The 18,345-nt window shown below is 38.6% G+C and overlaps 1 protein-coding gene across 12 annotated transcripts in view; it reads left to right on the forward strand.

Annotated features, from left to right (window-relative positions):
• Positions 1-535: 535 nt before the first annotated feature.
• The window catches only part of FHL5 (four and a half LIM domains 5), a 28,239-nt gene continuing 10,429 nt past the window's right edge, over positions 536-18,345 (forward strand). Inside the window, exons 1-3 of one of the 12 annotated variants that reach the window (XM_032185151.1) lie at positions 536-754; positions 887-1,033; positions 2,659-2,719. The gene's annotated coding sequence lies outside the window, so the exon portion shown is untranslated. Of the gene's footprint in view, positions 755-790; positions 1,034-1,614; positions 1,797-2,658; positions 2,720-16,899; positions 17,289-17,880; positions 18,247-18,345 lie in introns of those variants that run through there. The other 11 variants (XM_032185152.1, XM_032185153.1, XM_032185155.1 and 8 more) reach the window with 11 other exon arrangements.

Genomic DNA, 18,345 nt, shown 5'->3' on the forward strand with positions numbered 1-18,345 from the left:
TTCATTGGCTCTTAGCAGTGGAAAAATCTGCCTGGAGGTCAATAGTAGTTCATACCACAAGCACCCATCCTTGTTTTTTTCACTCTGCTTAGCTTGAGCCTCCTCTTTTAAATGGACACAATATACTTACTTTCGGCTAAAATTGATTAAAGTGCTGCATAGAGCCTGATGCAGTACTTTGCTTACAAGCTCTTCTGTGTGCTTCGTGCATGCAGTAGACTGTCTGCAAAACTTAGCTGGCCCCTCCTGTGTCCAAACAAAAAGAGATGACTGCAAGCTGAGGTAGGCCAGAACTGAGAAATATTGAGGGATAGCCTTGACGAGGCCGTGCCTACCACGAATGGTAATGCCGTATGTGCAACTTCCTGCATGCTGGAGGAGAGGCGACTTGTTCCAGCCCAGAAATTGCTTTAGTAGTGTTAGAGGAATTCAACTCGGTCCCCAAAAAATCTTTCCTTTAATTGGAGAAGTCTCTCTCCCTGCTCCCCCCCCCGCCCATTTCCTGTACGCAGCAGTCATACGTTAGTAATCATGATTTTTCTGCTTCTTTTCTGAATTACAAGCCCAACTGAGGGCTGTTGGATTCATTCTGCATGGACCACAGCGTAGCCGGGGATGAACGATGATCCATCTCTTCATTTTCTGCTGAACAGTTAGGGGATTAGGGGGTTTAACTCTTGAATTTTTTAACAGAAGTGCCTTTTTCCTTTTTGACAACTGTCTGAAATACAGTCCTTTAAGAACCTCCTACACGGTATGTATTTGCCATTTGTAAACAGAGTATGTCAAAAAAAAAAAATATTTGATTAAGTGGTGAGGCAGCTAGTTATTTGCATGTCATGAGGTCTCAGGGAAACAAACTGACCCTCAGCCTTCTTCCATCCAGCCAAATTCTGATGGGACCCTCAAATAGCTCTGGCAAAGTGTTCTGTTTCTTTTGGACTTGATGAATGCTTGTTTCTGTGCAGACGTGTAATTATTTCTTCTTCATTTTGCTGCACAAGTTACCAGGAGAAGCAGCTTAAAACCAAATGTGAGTATTGAGGCTCTTTTCCATTATTCCTTTATATGATAATGCTTAGGTGTGGTACTGTACAAGGTAACTAACTTACCTTTTTGAGAAATGAAGCAGAAGTATTTTTTTTCAAGACACAGAACTACTAATTCACATGGATACTGCTTCTTTAAATTCTATGCAGAATTCTATACATATTTAAAAAAATGATTCTGTGTACTGAAAGAGATACCACACTTTTTTCAGATGCAATAGTTTTTGTTTTATGAATTGGCTCACTCATTAATGTAAGGGAAGATTGTCTATGGTTCCCTTTGTAATGAGATGAGGATTAATTTTGTTTACTCCACAAAACAAGCCAACATAAAGAGTGTGCTGTTTCCTATGACATTTCAATCCTCATTCTCATTTCTTAGTAAGCTTTCATAGCTATTTGCTATTGCAAGAAAATTTTCTAACTAATGCCTTTTCATGTAAGTCACTTTTTCTATAGTCACAAATAATATCATCGCCTAATATTGATTGTTCTTGCATTTCCTTTGAAGTAAAACCAGTTTCCAAGCTGCTATTTACAGAAATATTTTGACTTGTTACAGAAATCAAGTAGTATTTTGCAATTCTATAAATTATTATTTTCAATCTGTCATGTTTTTATGAACGTAATCTTGGTTTGGAATTTGAAGAGAGTGGAATTGAAAGGCTAAGCCACTGCTTGCTGGAATTTTGCTGGAATTTTGCTGGAAATGTGGGCCTATACTACAGAATTAAAAAAGAAATACGGGTAATGGGGTGGAAATATTCCTTTTAGTCTACATATATTAATTGTACTGTTACCTGATTTCACAGTGGCAATTTTTTTTTTTTTTGAATAATTGGGTCAAAGTTAAATTTGGATGAAACTATCAGAACTGAATTAAAATATTTAAATAGTACCAATGTTGAAAATATTTTCTTTAACTGTCTCTGTTTTCAGAAGTTCTGTTTTTATATCTGGAGCTGGACACAAAGACTTTTATTTAGAAAATCAATTTCAGATGCCCGTGTTGTTTTTCTTTAATATTTTTCACCCATTTTTCTTCTATTTCTGTGATGGGTTGACATTTCTAGAGTATTTGAACAAAACAGAATGTATCTAAAGTATTAGTGTTATAACAAATTGCTGATGGTTTTGTCATGCAATTTGATAGCAGTGCCATAAAAGTCACTTTGATTCAAAGTTGTGTAACTGGTAGAAACCTAAGATAACATACTAATTGTCTTGCAAGATTAGAGCAACGTGAAAGCAGAAGCTGCTTGAAAGAGATTCTGATCTATTGTGACCTGTGGTATCTCCGGGTTATTTTCAGGCAATCATATTTTGCTAAGTGTGTGCATTTGGCTGACTTGGTAAATTGTAAGTTGACTTGGTAAAATGTAAATTCTATGGGACGCATACCAATAATCACAGCTTTCTGCATACCTTTTTTTAAATTTTGAGTTTTTAAGAAAAAAAATAAATCAGTATTGCCTAACCATGGACAGACAGAAAGAAATGTGAAAATCTTAACCAGTATACTTACTAACCTCAACCCTAAACTCAGATCCTGACCCTGTTCAAATGAGTGGTCTTCCTGACAACTAAACAAGCTCTAAACTTATTTCAGGCTTTTAGATCATCTAGGGAATAAAACTAAGATTTTCTGCACGTTTCCCTGCCAGTTAAAGGTAAGATGATGTCTTAAGTCTAATTCTATGATGTTCATAAAATTAATGATTTCCAGCTCAACTTTTCTATTAAAATCTCCAGAGCCCAAAGTTCAGAAGTTGGAATGACGAAATGCTCCATTTCTGCTCCTGCAGAGGAATTCACTCTTCTGGGAACATGTTGCGCAGTTCTAGTTAGGAGGCTGTAAACTTCTGATGTCATATACTTATATTTTCCAGTAAAATGTAAGAGGGATGAAATAAGGGCAGCTTTGTAGAAACGCACTGATGTTATTCCAAAACACTGAACTAACACCCTAAAAATAACTTAATAAAACTCCGTGACTTAATTTTATGTAACAGAGATACAATGAGGGACAAAACTATTACAAAGGCTCACTAATTTCCCTTGGTTGCCTCTATAATAATGGCTAAATTAAGCTTGTGCTAGGAATCACCCTGGAGAGGAATTTCTCTCTCCTTTACCTATAAAAAGTGTCTTGTGAATTAGCCTCAGTAGGCTTAGGTTTGCTTTTGTGAATATCCCCGTTTTCTTCTGATATTGAACAGCATACGTCAACTATCCCTTCTTTTTTCCCTTTCTCAGACTAAGAGGGTTTTTCTGGTTTTGCTTCATTCATGCTAGTAAGTTACTTTCCTTCTCAGTCATGGTTGCCTTCAAGTTTGAATTTGTTCTAGGTCCATATATGAGTACTGGTAAATTGTTGCACATCTCAACATATTATGGTTAAGGGATCTAAGCAGGCTGCTCTGGTTCATTGCTGGAGATGCTCTTAAGACTCAGAACAATGCTCATTTTCCTATACCTGTCTTTGTATGCAGATAACAGAATTGATAGGAGGAGGGATACTGGTGACAGCGTGGCATAACTGTGGGCAGAACGTATGTGGGAGGCCACAACTCAGCCCAGAGACACTTTCAGCAAGATATTCTTTGCCTCAGTTCCCCATATGTCGAACTGAGTTTGTTACTTCAGGGAGGAAAAAATGAGTTCAAAACCACGTTTATTGACTGGAAACAGCCTTAATAACCAGGAACTCTCTCAACCAATTGTGTAAGAATACTGATCATAACCTCAGAGTCCTTAAGGACAATTGTAATTTTCACACCTGGAACATTTTATTGCTTCAGCTAAGTTTGAAATGCCTTTTACCTGTAGCACTGGAAGCTGACCACCTGGCAACCTTTGTCCAGTGCTTTTAACTACCCTGGATCAGCACCATGCCCACAGCCTAATGAGCAGACCCACCAAGTGGCAAAGCTGTAATGTCTGGCTGCTTGTCTTCCCACTCCTCCAGGACTGCGCTCTGACCTTGAGCAAGCCAGTTGCTCTACTTGGACAAGCATTAACCTTTTCTGTAGACAAGTATCTCACAGCTGTGTTTTGCGATTGCTTTATTATCATTAGAAAATCATTCTGAAATCTTTGAAAGGAAGACTGTAAAATACTTCAGAGTATTAGTTTATAATTCTATTTATCAGAAGCCCAGAACAGTATTAGGTTATAAATGTATAACCAGGAGCCCAGTCTTCCACAAGTGAGCGCTGCAAGTTTCTAATTCAACCACAACATGATTCATTTATGTATTATAATGTGAAATTGTGGCATAATTAGAGTTTTCTGAGTATCTGGGTTTGGGGTGCTATTTGCATGTGAAAAAAAGGAAAAGATTAGAGGAAAACTGTTTAATGCGATGAGCTGAGAGTCTGTTTAATTTGGAAATGAAAAGCATTGAGAAACATTTCAAATTAAAAGCTCAAAATGTTGGGGGGGGGGTATTTTGTCTTTTTAATGCAGGAATGGAATTTTTAGATGTATTTAATCATTGTCTTGCACTTTTTACTGGAAACATTTACCAATTTCATTGTAATTTAGCAAACCTGTATTTGTTTGTTAACAATTCCTGCTAATTCTTGTCACCCTGCCCCCCTCAGAACAAGAGCAGCCTCACCCACTATAGCTGGCCAGGTAGGGACTCTGAGCGTCATCCCCTATTGAAACAGGTAGTTTCCATTCCAGGTTCACTAAGATGGTTGCTTTGCTATTGCTAGGTATCAGGCTTCACGTTATCATTTGAATAGACTTTAATGGTTTCAATGGGCTTATTATTCCACAATATCCTTGAATTAAATAACCTGATCTTAAAATGTTCCTAAATGTTAGAAAGGAATTTCTTCATTCTTACTGTTTCCTCCAGCAGTATGAGAATTAACTGATGGTTTTTATTCCTTGTAATTCATCTGAGTCAAATGTTGGCTGTCTGAGGTGTTCAGATAATCTTTAGTTTTAATTTTCCTTCAAAGAAAGTAGGGCAATCCCACACTGGAACCAGCTTTAAGATAGCATGTATTTGTAATCACAGAAAGAAATCCACTGTGAAAGTCATAGTGCCTATATATATATATTTTATTTATTTATTTATTTATTTTTATTATTATTTTTTTTAATTTATTTTTTATTTTATTTTATTTTTTTTTAAAAAAAAAGGACCTTTTCACATGCCAGGACATTACAAAACTCCCAGCAGAGCAGTAACTGAAAGGTCAGTAACCTCACATCATAATAAAGACAGAATACCAAGATCTATTCATTTCTGGGTCTAATTTTAAATCATTGCCACTTTTAGGAGGATAGACTATGTTAAAAATAGAAAGAAATATGTCTAATGTCTAGCACAGAGATTTTAAGCCTTAAAGGAAATATTAGGATGCCCAGTCACATAACTATTCTGAAGACCTTATCTCCTAAGTAGGCAGAACAGGTAAAGAAAGAGGCACGCAGATTTCAGGTACATGAGAAAGACTGTACTGCAGTCACTGGCAGGGCATGAACAAAACCCAGAGCTGAGAATATCTGAGGACTGGTCAGTGGTGCTGCTCACATCATATAAGAACTGAAGTTAAAACAGAGCTGATGCCATGATACTCATCTTGTTTGACAAGATGTTATCTACTCAACTGCTCCAGATTCAAGAAATCTTCAGTTAATATTTTTACTCTGGTTAATGTCTAATTCACAAAACCACATATAAAAAAATATTTTTATATTAATCTATACTCAGTCGTAGAAACACTCCTTTATTTTTCCTCCTCCCTGCTAAAGGAAGAACAAGAAGTCACAGATCTCTGCTCCCAGCTCTTTTGATCAGCCACTCCACTCCTAAAGGGGTTCACTGCCTTGAAAGGCCTGCAGTGAACTGTCTTCCATAAGGGAGTTCTTACACTGAGAGTCATTTACCCTTTTGGAATGAAATACGCTGGTTTACAGTGAATGTCATTTACCCTTTTACTGTGTTGGAATGAAATATGCTGGTTTACAGTGAATGTCATAGATCCAAATATTTTGTCTTTTTTTTTTTTTTTTTTTCCTAGAATGCTAAGAGCAGCAGCCTGAATTTGATTCATCTGCATAGATAACTATTTGGTTTTCCAGCTTTACAGTATGTTTAAAACAAATACAGGGCAGAGAATAAAAACAAGAAGTTACTATGCCACAATTCCAGATCTTCGGTGAAATGCACACACAGCCATATTGCGCTAGTTTTTTCTGCAGCCTTGGTGCAAATGTTCAGAGTGTGTAAGTGAATTGTGCCCAATAGATACGAGAGCACCAGTGCTATCATGCGGAGTTAAAAACCTGATCCAGCATATATTAAATCACCTAATTTAACATCCATAAATTGAGCAAAATTGCTCGGCTATGTTAAGTTGTATATATATGTAAGTGTTTTAAGGGTCCCCTTCTAAGAGAAGACAAACCACACATTCATGTAACCCTTAGGGGAAAGAGAGGAAGTCAAATAAGTCTACTTAAGACCATCCACAGTGTGTTTTCCTGGCAACATTTCTTACCCCTGTCTCAATTACATTCTATAAACAATTTGTTGCTGCAAAAGCATCAGAATGCAAAGAGTACCGCACCTTTCAGGTTTTGCACCTAGCAGATGCAACATATGCATACATATTTTAACCAGACTGTGTTTATTGCATCCCTGCTTTCCAAAGAGTTTGCAGTTATAGAGGATTGTTACTGCTAATGCACATAGTTAGCAGTACAAGCTAACTATTCATTACAACTAATACAATATTATATTGTTGTCAGTAAAAGCCCAGAGTACATACGCAGTCCTCACTTTGTGGTGAGGCTACTAGTGGCTGTACTCAGTGTCCTTGCCCATTCCTTCTCAATGGTCACCCACAACAGCTCCCACATAACATGAAGGGAGGCTGCAGATGCTACGCTTGTTTTTGCTGTTTTTTTGCTTGTTTTCTTAGGCTGTGCCCAGCAGTGGCTTCACAGACTGAATCATAGTCAGCAGCCCAGAGTCTGCCTGCAGAACCAGGTCATTTTTGTTTTCAGTGTAAAGTTTGGTAACAAGGTGACAGCCAAAACCGATGGAGCCCCAACAAAACTGGCTGTTCACTGGGACTAAAAATATAAATAAATAACTGGGAAAAATGAAATTGAGGTAGGGATCTCAACTCTCTCAGTTAGATATGTACTGATACTCCTTACCAGTAGCCTTTGCTCTTCCTAAGCTGTAATGCTACCTAACTCATAACAATCTTTTAACAGAGCTGAGATCAGAAATCCTTAGATTTCTTTCATTTCAATAAGGTGTCATATTTTTATTACAAAAGCGCTGCAGCTCAGTTTATTTTTTCCTCAGAAAACTAGGTCAGATTGGCCCAGTACTGTTGGGAGAGAAAAGTAAAAGGCTATGCTGCTGCAGCAGATGCTGTTACCACTTGGGGGTTTTATGTTTGGTTTTGGAGGAAGGAGGTTTTTTTTTTTTTTTTTTAAATAAAAAAAAAAAAAAAAAAAAAAAAAGGTAATGAAAACCCTTTCCAATTTTAGCTTGCTTTAAAACGTATCTGCTGCTGTTGCTCATCTTCTTCTTATCGCTCATTTTATTTCTTAAAACATTCCTAAAGTAGGTCACCAGCTTTTAAAGAACCCAGCTAGACAAAGTTATAGTGAGTAGGGAATTGTCGTTATTCTTTCACAAGGATTTTAATTCATGTGGTGTCCCTGTTCTCACAGGACATGACACTCTCCATCCTCCCTTCTGTCCATGAACTAAAATGTGAGAGTGGGAGAAATCCAGTCTGCAGCTGATACATCTGCAAAGAAAAGACGTAGCTTATTTCTTATTAAGATCTCGAAGGCTGCAGTCAGCATCAATGTTGCCTACCGAAGCTCTGTTACCTCTTGTAAGCAACAAGGCTGCTTTGTTTTATAAGCATGTCACTCCCTGTGAAGCACAGGCATCATTGCCTACAGCTATTGCTTTCCCCAGGAAAGCTTTCTGTCCTGAAGACAAGCTTATTGTGTTTTCAGGTAAATGTGTTCCTGCCCAGTAGTGTTAATGCATTGCTAAGATGCTGCCATTTTCTTGTTGGACCTTTGGCTTTATTGCACTGTATACAGGAATTGGGTGGGGTATTTCGGTGTGCAGACCCACTTCTAGCAGAGTTCAGTAAGAAGTGCTGCTCTCATTTGCACGCTGCAGATGAATTCACTGGCAAAAGTCTTGGATCAACACTTCAATACAATTCTCCATTTGTAACTTTCATTTTATTTTTATTCAAGCACTTTTAAAGTACTTTCAACAATTAGGGGATTCTAGGTGAAAGTGGAGGCAGGAAAGGGGACTGAAAAAAGCCAGGTTGAAAAGCTGGGGAGAATTTGTATTCACTGCCAGAGATCACCTGTGACCTCAGTTCTTATCCTGACCATTTATTTCAACCCCAAATTATTAATGTTCTTTTTTCTCTTTCAAAGACATTTATTACTTGCTGGGTTGTGGGTTGATAGAAGGAAAATACATTAGTATTTCCATTCAAGTACAATATGTTATTCTCTACCTTTCCACCATTTTAATTGAAGAAACTATCACCCAGCACAAATGTCTTTTTGCCACAGAATTTCTTATCTCAAACTGAGATGACTCTAACTCAGATTCCCATCTTTTTTTTTTCCTAGAATAAAATATACAGCTAGCTATAAAATTGTTTCTCCCAGTGAAATATTCAACTCTCTATCAAAAGCCAAAAAGTAAGCTTTTACTAAAAGATTTTCATTGGAGAATTTAAGGTTCATTTTAGACCAACGTCTTTTTCAGATTTCACTTTTGTGAATGTTACTTTTCTAAATCAAATTGATATTTTCCATTATTTTTTTTTTATTCACAAATATTTGCTACTAAAATACATCAAAATTTAAAAAGATAATAATAATAAAAAACCAACTGCTACAGCATTTTCAAATAAGCTTTCTGCAAAACTCTTTTTTTTTTTTTTTCCCCAAAAAAATACCCTGATGCAATAACCTCTTAATTTATATTGGTTTTGGAAGCTTATAAATGCTCAGGTTTCAGAGCATGAATTTAAACCTCTAAGAAGGATTAGGAAACTTTCCTCATGAGCAAGTTGTTGCCTAGGCACCTTGTGTAGGGTTTCTTGCATCTTCCTTAGGGTATTTTTGCCTGCTGAACTGAAAAAGATAAGTACCCCTGTAGTCATTTAGCATCACAAAATTATTTTTAGATCTGCTTCTCCTTGTAACTTTTAGTATGGACTATGTTTAATGTAGATGTCAGTCCTTTATTCCTTATTGTACCATACAGGGCAGAGGCTGAGCAGTGGAGCTCAGCCTACATTTCCTTCTGAGCCAAGCTGTCAAAATAGTCAAGGTGACTGAAGGCATCCAGACCTCCACATCTCTTCTGTAGCCTGGTCTGTACTAACATCAGCTGAAATATAAACTGGTGAAAAAAGGAAGTTTTTTTTCTTGCATCTGCCTGCAACAACCACAATAACAAAATCTTCCTTACTGTGGTAAACCAGATACCACAGACAAGCCAGTAACTCTTTTTCATCAGAAAGGGCCAAGGTTTTGGGCCATACTCAGATCTAAATATCAGGCTGGTTGATAAAAGATATGTTGATCACATTTCACACTCAGTGACAATATGAAGTAATATCAGTCTCTTAATTTCACACATGGCTGGGACTTGAGAATGCCGGAAGTGATTTTTCCCTGCAGAAATGCTGGATCTACTGAAAAATGTTTTTTGTTTCTGTTTTTTTTTTTTTTTTTTTGTTTGTTTGTTTGTTTGTTTTATTATTATTATTTGTTTTGACAGAAATTGTTTAGAATCACTAGTTCCATTTGCTGTTTCCTCTGTAACCAAATTTGTGCAATTCCACTGACTGTATTTTAATTGAGAAAGATTTAGAGACTGTGTTTATCAGATCTGAAATATTAGGAAACATCAACATTAATGGTAATGAAGAACCTAATTGCTTCTATACTTTTTAAAATCCCATTTCTTGCTTATCCTTGGAAATATCTTTCAAAATCTGTGCTTCAAGGATACAGACAGCAAAGCACTAAACACGCATTCAGCTTTGAGCATGTAAATATTCCAGCTGAAAGCAATCACATTTCTCCTGTGTTTAGACTACATGTATGGGTGGCTTATACATGGAATCACAAGTCACCTACAGGACACCTTTATTTCTGTTATGAGAATGACCCAACTTCTTCCCAAATGCTTATAAGAGAACACAGGTTTTGTGGACTGTTTCATACAGCCTCTTTTATCATTCAGCAGTGATAAACCTTTCCATTTTCTGCCACAGAATAGTTGAGGTGGGAAGGGACATGTAGCTCATCCCCCTGCTCCAAGCAGGGTCCCCTTAAAGCTGTTTCACCAGGACCATGTTGGGTTTTGAACATTTCCAATGAAGGAGATTCCACAACTTCCCTGGAAAACTTCTTCCAGTGCTGTCACCATCACAGTGAAATAGTGTTTTCTGATGTTCAGAGGGAACTTCCTGTATTCCATTTATGCCCATTGCCTCTTGTCCTGGCACTGGGCACCGCTGAAAAGAGCCAGGCTCTGCCCTCCCTTTGGGTATTTGTAGACATTTATAGAACATCCCCTCAGCCTCCTCCTCTCCAGGCTGAACAGTCCCAGCTCTCTCAGCCTTTTGTCATCAGGCTCCAGTGCCTCAGTCATCTTTGTGGCACTTCACTGGACTCTTTCCATGTCTCTCTTGCACTGGGGAGCCCAGAACTGGACGCAGTGCTCCAGGTGTGGCTTCAGCTCTGCTGAGCAGACATTAAGGATTCCCTCCCCTGACCTGCTGGCAGTGCTATTCTTAATGTCCTGCAGGCTGCTGCTGCTGTTCTTACCTGCAAAGGCACACTACTGGCTCATGTTCAACTTGTTGTTTACCAGGACTCCCAGGACCTTTTCTGCAGAGCCGCTTCCCAGATGGTGACCCCCACCATGTGCTGGTGCCTGGGGTTGTTCCTCCCCAGGTGCAAGGCATTGCATTTCTCCTTGTTGAACTTTATGTCAGTCCTGGCAGCCCATTTCTCCAGCTTGCCAAGGTCCCTCTGGATGGCAGCATGACCATCTGGTGTAGCCACCACTCCTTCTGGTTTTATGTCACCTGCAAACTTGCTGCGGGTGCACTCTGTCCCATCATCCAGGTCATTAATGATGTTATTGGTCCCAGTGTCGGCTCCTGGAGTACACCACTAATTAAATTACTTTAAACTTGCTCCTTTAATGTTGTACCTAGGATTCACTAATGATTTTTCATCCACGTCTTAAATTCATGACTGCTTTGCTTTTTGAGCCTGGGCAGTTGAAGCTAATCTATTTTAAACTATCTAAATGTCTTTTAAGTATCTAACTCACCAGGTACTGTGGGTATACTTCTCTACATGGCCCTTTTGTGCCAGATACAATCCTCAAACCTGTTCTATGGCTAAATATATACAGTATGACTGAGAATACTGCCATGATTTTACATGAAAAGGCATACCAGTACCTGACTGAAACATTTCATGGCTTCTGTAAATCTCACAGTAACCATAAAGCGCTGAGATCCACAGTGCACACTGGAGAAAGTTCTGGCTGTACCAGACTGTGAAAACCTGTAAAAAAAAAAAAAAATGTGCGGGTGAGAATGATTCCAGAAAAATAAAAGCAGCAATCTAAGTCTTGGCATTAACCTCACTTTTTTTTCTTGAATGGTTGCTGTTGACGATATTGACAGTGCCCAGGAATCTGAGCAGATAGAAAGGATTTGTGTTCCTGGGTAACAGCCTGAGAGAGACTTGAATCAATACCGAGCACTCCACAGACAGTTTGTCTCAGCTTAAACACAGAGCAGCATTACAGAACAGCAATACTGATGAGCAGTTGAGCCTTCTGCATTCACAATAATGGTGCCAGTTCTGACTAGAATTGCTGGGATCCGGTGTAATGTTTGTTTTAAAAGATGAATTGCACTCTCAGACTTTCATATGCTGATTTGTTAAAAAAAAAAAAAAAAAAAGCTTTCAGCTATTACATGTGATATGCTTATTTCTGACCTCTGTACACTGGGTTTACTGTGATGGGTTTACTGTGATTTCCCTGTACAGTGGGTTTACTGTGATGGTAATTCTTGATCTTTGATAGCAAGGCTCGCAATAGGGGAAGAATATGCTTCAGGAGAGAAACATACAAAGACATAAATTCAACTTTTGCCAACTAAATCCCTCAGGCTGACCTTGGTAGCACATACAAGTGGTGTTGGACAAGCTGGGTGCTGCTGGTGAAAGTTCTGTGGAGGAATTTAAGGAAATACCCAGCTTGCTGTAGCAACACTGGAGCAAGGCCATTCCAACACACTGTAGCTAGAAAGGAGACTTTGAGAGACACAGGCTAGTCATGGCTCTGCTGCAACAGAATTTTTATATGTCTGCAAGACAGCACACCTTTAGTCCAGGCGTTTTCACTGCTCTGGTGTGCTTGCTTGAAGTTTGAGTAAGTAAGTAGTAAATTATGTTGCACTACTGGGATGAAGGAAGAATTTAGATGACTAACACCAACGTTTGAATTTGCATGGCGTAAACAAAGCAGACAGCAATACCAATTAAGGAGAAAATTGCACAATACTTGGGGTGATCAATCCCCCAGTTAAGCCAGAGCTCTTGCCCTTTTCGCTCATGGTCACAGAATGTGCGAACATGGTACAACGCAGTATGGTGCCACTATTAGATCAAGCTCTAAATGAGCTGCTTTGCCAAGACAGTCCACCACATCACTGTCACTGGTGGACCTTGAAGCACTGTAGTCATGTCAATACAGCACAGCCCTGCTTAGCATGGCCATCCTGGCTACTGAAAACAGGACTTTGTCAGTGAGAGCTCTGCACCTGCTCAAATGCCTTCAGGATTGGACTCTGAACCAGTGTGTTGCACCACTGAGCTAAAACGGCTAGTTCAAAGTTAACATCTGTCTGTACTTTCCTGTAAGTACACGGTTTGACTTGATTTGTGCTTTATGTCCCTGGTTCCTATTGCTTCTCTAGTCATTTTTAGAAGAGCAAATATTCTGGTATCTTTGAACACTCAAATATAACTTCAGGGTATCACTAGGAAAACTGCAGTTACTCTAAGGGAGGGAGGAGAGAAAGCAAGGATGTTGTAAATGTTTTGAAAATAAGACATCCATTTAATTGTCCTTGGTTTTTGTGATTTTTTTTGTGTGTGTGTGTGCTTTTTTTTTTTTTTTGGTTGGTTTGGTTTTGTTCTTTTTTTCTTTTGAGGGGTAGGGGGTTAAAAAAGCACAATAAAGTAGCAAATTTCTAGGGGGTAGCAATCATGCAGAGAAATCAAAAACTGTAATCTCTGAAATGTTTCTTGGAGAACATTGCTGAAAACTTCCATTTATAAAATAATGGCATTCTTAGGTACTTTTCATCATAATGATGTTGACTTTATAATGCAGTTGTAACTTTGAGTCACTAAGGTATTTTGTAAAAGTATGCGATGAATTGTCCAGCAGCTTACACACACACACAGACACACACACACAAGGGAAAATTAAATCAGCAAGTGCATGTGAATAAGCAAAATTATGTTCCAAGATGAAAATACGTACTTAACTGAAAGTAAAAGTGTGTCTGGAATAGCTTGCAGGGGTGTCACCCTTGTAATAATTCGATTTGTTTTACTTACCCTTCATTGTTGCAATAATTTATTTTGCTATCACTTTTCTTTATTCATGACAGTTTTAGAGCCTAACAGAGAGCCCTGTTCCATTCCTGGTATGCTCTTAATGAAAAAGATGATGTAGTTTAATGGCAGCCTTATTTAGATCAAAAAATAATCCATTAAAATCACCTCAAAGCAGAAGATACATCTTTACATGCATGCATCTAAGTAAATACATATGTATATTCATTCCCTTCTAAGTAGGATTTATGTTTGTGCTTTTTATGCTTACATAATCTAAGGTGTATTATCACATCTACAGAGAATATTAAAATAAATTAAGAGATATGTTAACATTATGGATGTGCTTCTTAGGTCCGGTGAGAAAACTAGCACTCCTTTCCTGATGGTTCCACATTTATGGAACCATTTATTTAGGTTTGGGTGGACTTGGCAACCATTTTATTATGGCTCTCTGTGCTAGAAGACTTCCAGTGCTCTACATCTTATAAGAAACCATTCGACTCTACAGAAAGTCCCTCTCCTAATTTGTCGTAGCTAAATTCTAGCTTAATCTGTTAGAACACTAGGCAGACTAGTCAACTCTGTTGTTTTATTTTCAGCTGCTTTATAATTTATACCATGAGGCTGCTGCATTCTCAGATCTGACCCCAGGGACATCAGCTGCAATATCCTCACATCCTTGGCAACATCTCTGTGCAGCCCTAGGAGTATCCTAACAGTACAAATGGCGTCGCATGACTGTGCCTACTATCTACACAAAAATCTGCTGTACTTTAGCTTTGCTCCAATCTAGATAACAAAATCATCTTTTCCCAAGGAATGAAGAAATGGCAGTCTCTCCCTGTGCTTAGGACGCAAGTGAGCAGCTGGAATGCTGGAGTCAGCATTTCATTCCATGAGAGTGAATAGCACCAGACCTCCAGAGATTTCTGAACCGACCTTCAAAACACGGAGTCTAGCTTCCAGCAAACTTAAAGTAAACACATTTCTCTAGAGATCAGGATCAAAGCACAGGAAAAACATTCTACTTAACTACATGGTGCTTGTAACATGATTTACTTACTGGAGCAAGGGTAAATGGGCTGGGGGAGCCAAGATTCACTTTTTTGTTGTATTGTCTAAGGGTAAAAGCAGTTCACAAAGATTACCCAGACCTTTGCCAAAGGATTTACAAAAAAAAATAAAAATAAAATAATAATAATAGTTCTTTTTCATACCATCTATGCTTCATACCCAAACATGGTCTTATTTAATCATGGTCAAACTCTGAAGACTTTCTGAAGAAAACTTTCAAAGACTTGAGGGCTTTACTTGAGGAGCAGCCTAAGGGTACCCTCTGCCTTTGAATCTGGTCTTGGGGATACTCTTTTTATGTTCTTCAGCAACCACTGTCATCTATAAAACAAGAGTAATAGGACTCTGTTAGCATACCCATATAGGTTTTAAGGAGGACTTTACAGATTTGGAAGTTGTTAGCTATTAGAATAGTGCATCTTGTGCAAACGCATAACCTGGGCTTCCTGAAATAGATTGGCCTGGGGTGGGGGGGGAAGAAAATCAAGAGAGCCACATTTTGAACAAAATAGTTCAGTATAGAGAGGTTTCAATAACGTTAAAACCTATTGCCATTCATTACAAAAAACAACAACAGCACCAAAAGAGATGTATCTGCAGATATCTGAAGCTATTTTTTGATGAGCTTTGTGCAACACAACCCACTATAACTGATAGATAAGTTCATCATATTTGTCCTGTTAGGATTTTACCATCACCACTTGTAGGCTGAGGTGAAACTGTTATGAAGTTGAGGAACTGATTCAGCAGAGAGGAAATCAGGAAGGTAGTCTGGTCAGGGTTATCCTCAGAGGCATTTCATAACTAACTAGTTCATAACTCTGACATAATTCCATCAGTGTGCTCTTGCAGCCCAGAAAGTCAAACGAATCCTGGGCTGCATCAAAAGCAGCATGGCCAGCAGGACAAGGGAGGTGATTTGTGGCCAGCAGGACAAGGGAGGTGATTCTCCCCCTCTGCTGTGCCCTCATAAGACCCCACCTGGAGAACTAGGTTCAGCTCTGGGGCCCCCAGCACAAGAAGGACATGGATGTATTAGAACGAGTCCAGAGGAGGGCCATGAGGATGATCAAGGGGCTGTAACACCTCTCCTATGAAGACAGGATGAGGGAGTTGAGATTGTTCAGCCTGGAGAAGAGAAGGCTCTGGGGAGACCTTGTTGCGGCATTCCAGTAACTACAGAGGGCCTACAGGAAAGCTGGGGACGGAGTGCAGTGATACGACAAAGGATAACAGCTTTAAACTAAAAGAGGAGAGATTTAGATCAGATATGATAAACAAATTCATTACTACGAGAGTGGTGAGGCACTGACAAAGGTTGCCCAGAGAAGCTGTGGATGCTCCATCCCTGGAGGTGTTCAGGCTGGATGGGGCTCTGAGCAACCTGGTCTGGTGAGAGATGACCCTGCCCATGGCAAGGGGGGTTAGAGTTAAATGATCTTTAAGGTCCCTTCCAACCCAAACCATTCCATGATTCTAACTCCCCCAAAATAAATAAATAAATAAATAAAATTCCTCTGAAACACAGTTTCAAGCCTGTCCTATGACCTTCAACGCGGAGCCCAGCTAACCACAAGCATTCCTTCTTGACTGTCTCTATAACCACCAATTTAGAAGAATTTCCTAATATAGAAGAAAATGAGCAAAATTTAACTTTGGTTTTAGTGAAAACTGTGTATGGATCATGCACTGAATTACTGCACTGTGCCTGGTTTTTATATGTGTTGCATGATGGATGTCATTTTCACTCATACTTTGGTTATTCTTTGCACACTCAAAGCTCTCTTTGATCTTAAGGAAATACTATTATCCCAAGGTTATCACGTAAAATACATCTTTAATATTTTTAAGAAAGCACATTTCCCACTGATCTGAGTTACAGATTATTTGATTTCCTTACTACACTCTGTCTTGGCTAGCACTAAGATTTAGGGCAGTCAGAAAAAAACAGTAAATCAATTCAACTCCAAAGATTTTCAATTTACAGGAACTAGTTTTCCATAGCTTGTGCCAAATAAACAAGTCATTACTTTTGGTCTGAGATAAGCATTATAGCCTCTCTCCCTGCCACTTTTTCCACAGGCTTACTACAACCCCTCTAGGAATAGATTAATAAATTCCTGGTTATATGCATTAGTGCCAGTGGAGACCTCCAGTAACTGTTCCTTCTCATAGTTGAAGCTATCAGTTTGGATTACATCTCACAAACCAGAAACCCAGAAAAAGTTAATTGCCTTTTTAAAGCTGAACCATGTATATAAGATAGCTAGTGAATATATACAAACAAGTATGAGTGACTTCTCCTAAGTGGATTATATGTAAGCTCTGTGGTGGTAAGTGATCCCTCAAATCCTGTTTCTAATATGTTTCTCTTCCTTGCTATCAGGCCTTGCATCTGGTTAAGATAAACTAACTTGCACCATTAGTCAGCGTAAAAAGATTTCAGCTGCCCAAATTCACTGATATGTAAGTATTTTAGGAGACCTTCCCCAGTTGTTTTCAATCTAAAATTTATGACTGCTGGCACTGTATGCAGTGACAATCACTGATGAGTTTAATGAAGAGTGCAATCCAATGAATCCAGCAGATGTTTCTGGGTTTGCTTCACTGGGAACTTTCTGGATTCTTCGTCCTTCATTCCCAGGAATCAAGACCCAATTTTAGCAAAGTGCTGATGATCCAACCAGTAACAAGATGACTGAAAAAAGTCTGCATCTCCACAATCCTTAAAACATTCATCAGTAACTGAACTATAAGCAGCTAAAGTTTGGATACTTATCCAAGCCTCTTTAGCCTGAAAAACTGAAGGATGGGAAATTCATACAATTGGATCTCAATAGATTTGTGGTATTTCCTGCACTTGGCTGGCACAGAAATATCATCTATCTCACAGTGTCTTGGCTCTGCCAACAGGGAATCTGGCAATACAGAAATGTATAAGTAAAAACAATCTTTTCCAATAACAACAAGACAAACTTGCTTTGAGTTATGATTTTGCTTGGATTTTATTTTGTTTATTTCTTTTTATATTTTGATTTTTTGCTACCCAGGGGTATTTTTATTACCCTACACTGCCATCAAGTATTAGCAGCACAGTTGGGATTATGCAAAAATAGTCATAAAGCTTGGAGACCTTTGTCTTCCTTCTGTTTTGTTGGTTGGTTGGTTTGGGTGGGGAGGAACACGTTGAAAATACAGGAATGAGCAGAAAGACAGGAATGAGAAGGGAGAGCCAGGAGAACACCAGAAAGTGCTTGACATTTCTTTACAGCCTTTTAACTCCACAGTTTGATTAATTTTTGAATTCTCATTTCTCTCTCAACTCCTTGATTTCTGAATAAAACATGCCACACCATCCAGCATCCATAATGCTCGTGACATCAGTAGTTGTAGATACAGAACACAAAGGCACCTTCGTTTTCAGGTACCTGACTTATCATTGTAAATGCCAGTCAACTAAGCTGAAGTAACTTTCTTGCTCCCCATTATTTAGGTAACAAAATATATAGTATTTGTCATTAAA

Source organism: Aythya fuligula, chromosome 3, assembly GCF_009819795.1.
Source record: "Aythya fuligula isolate bAytFul2 chromosome 3, bAytFul2.pri, whole genome shotgun sequence".
In the NCBI taxonomy this organism is placed as follows: domain Eukaryota; kingdom Metazoa; phylum Chordata; class Aves; order Anseriformes; family Anatidae; genus Aythya; species Aythya fuligula.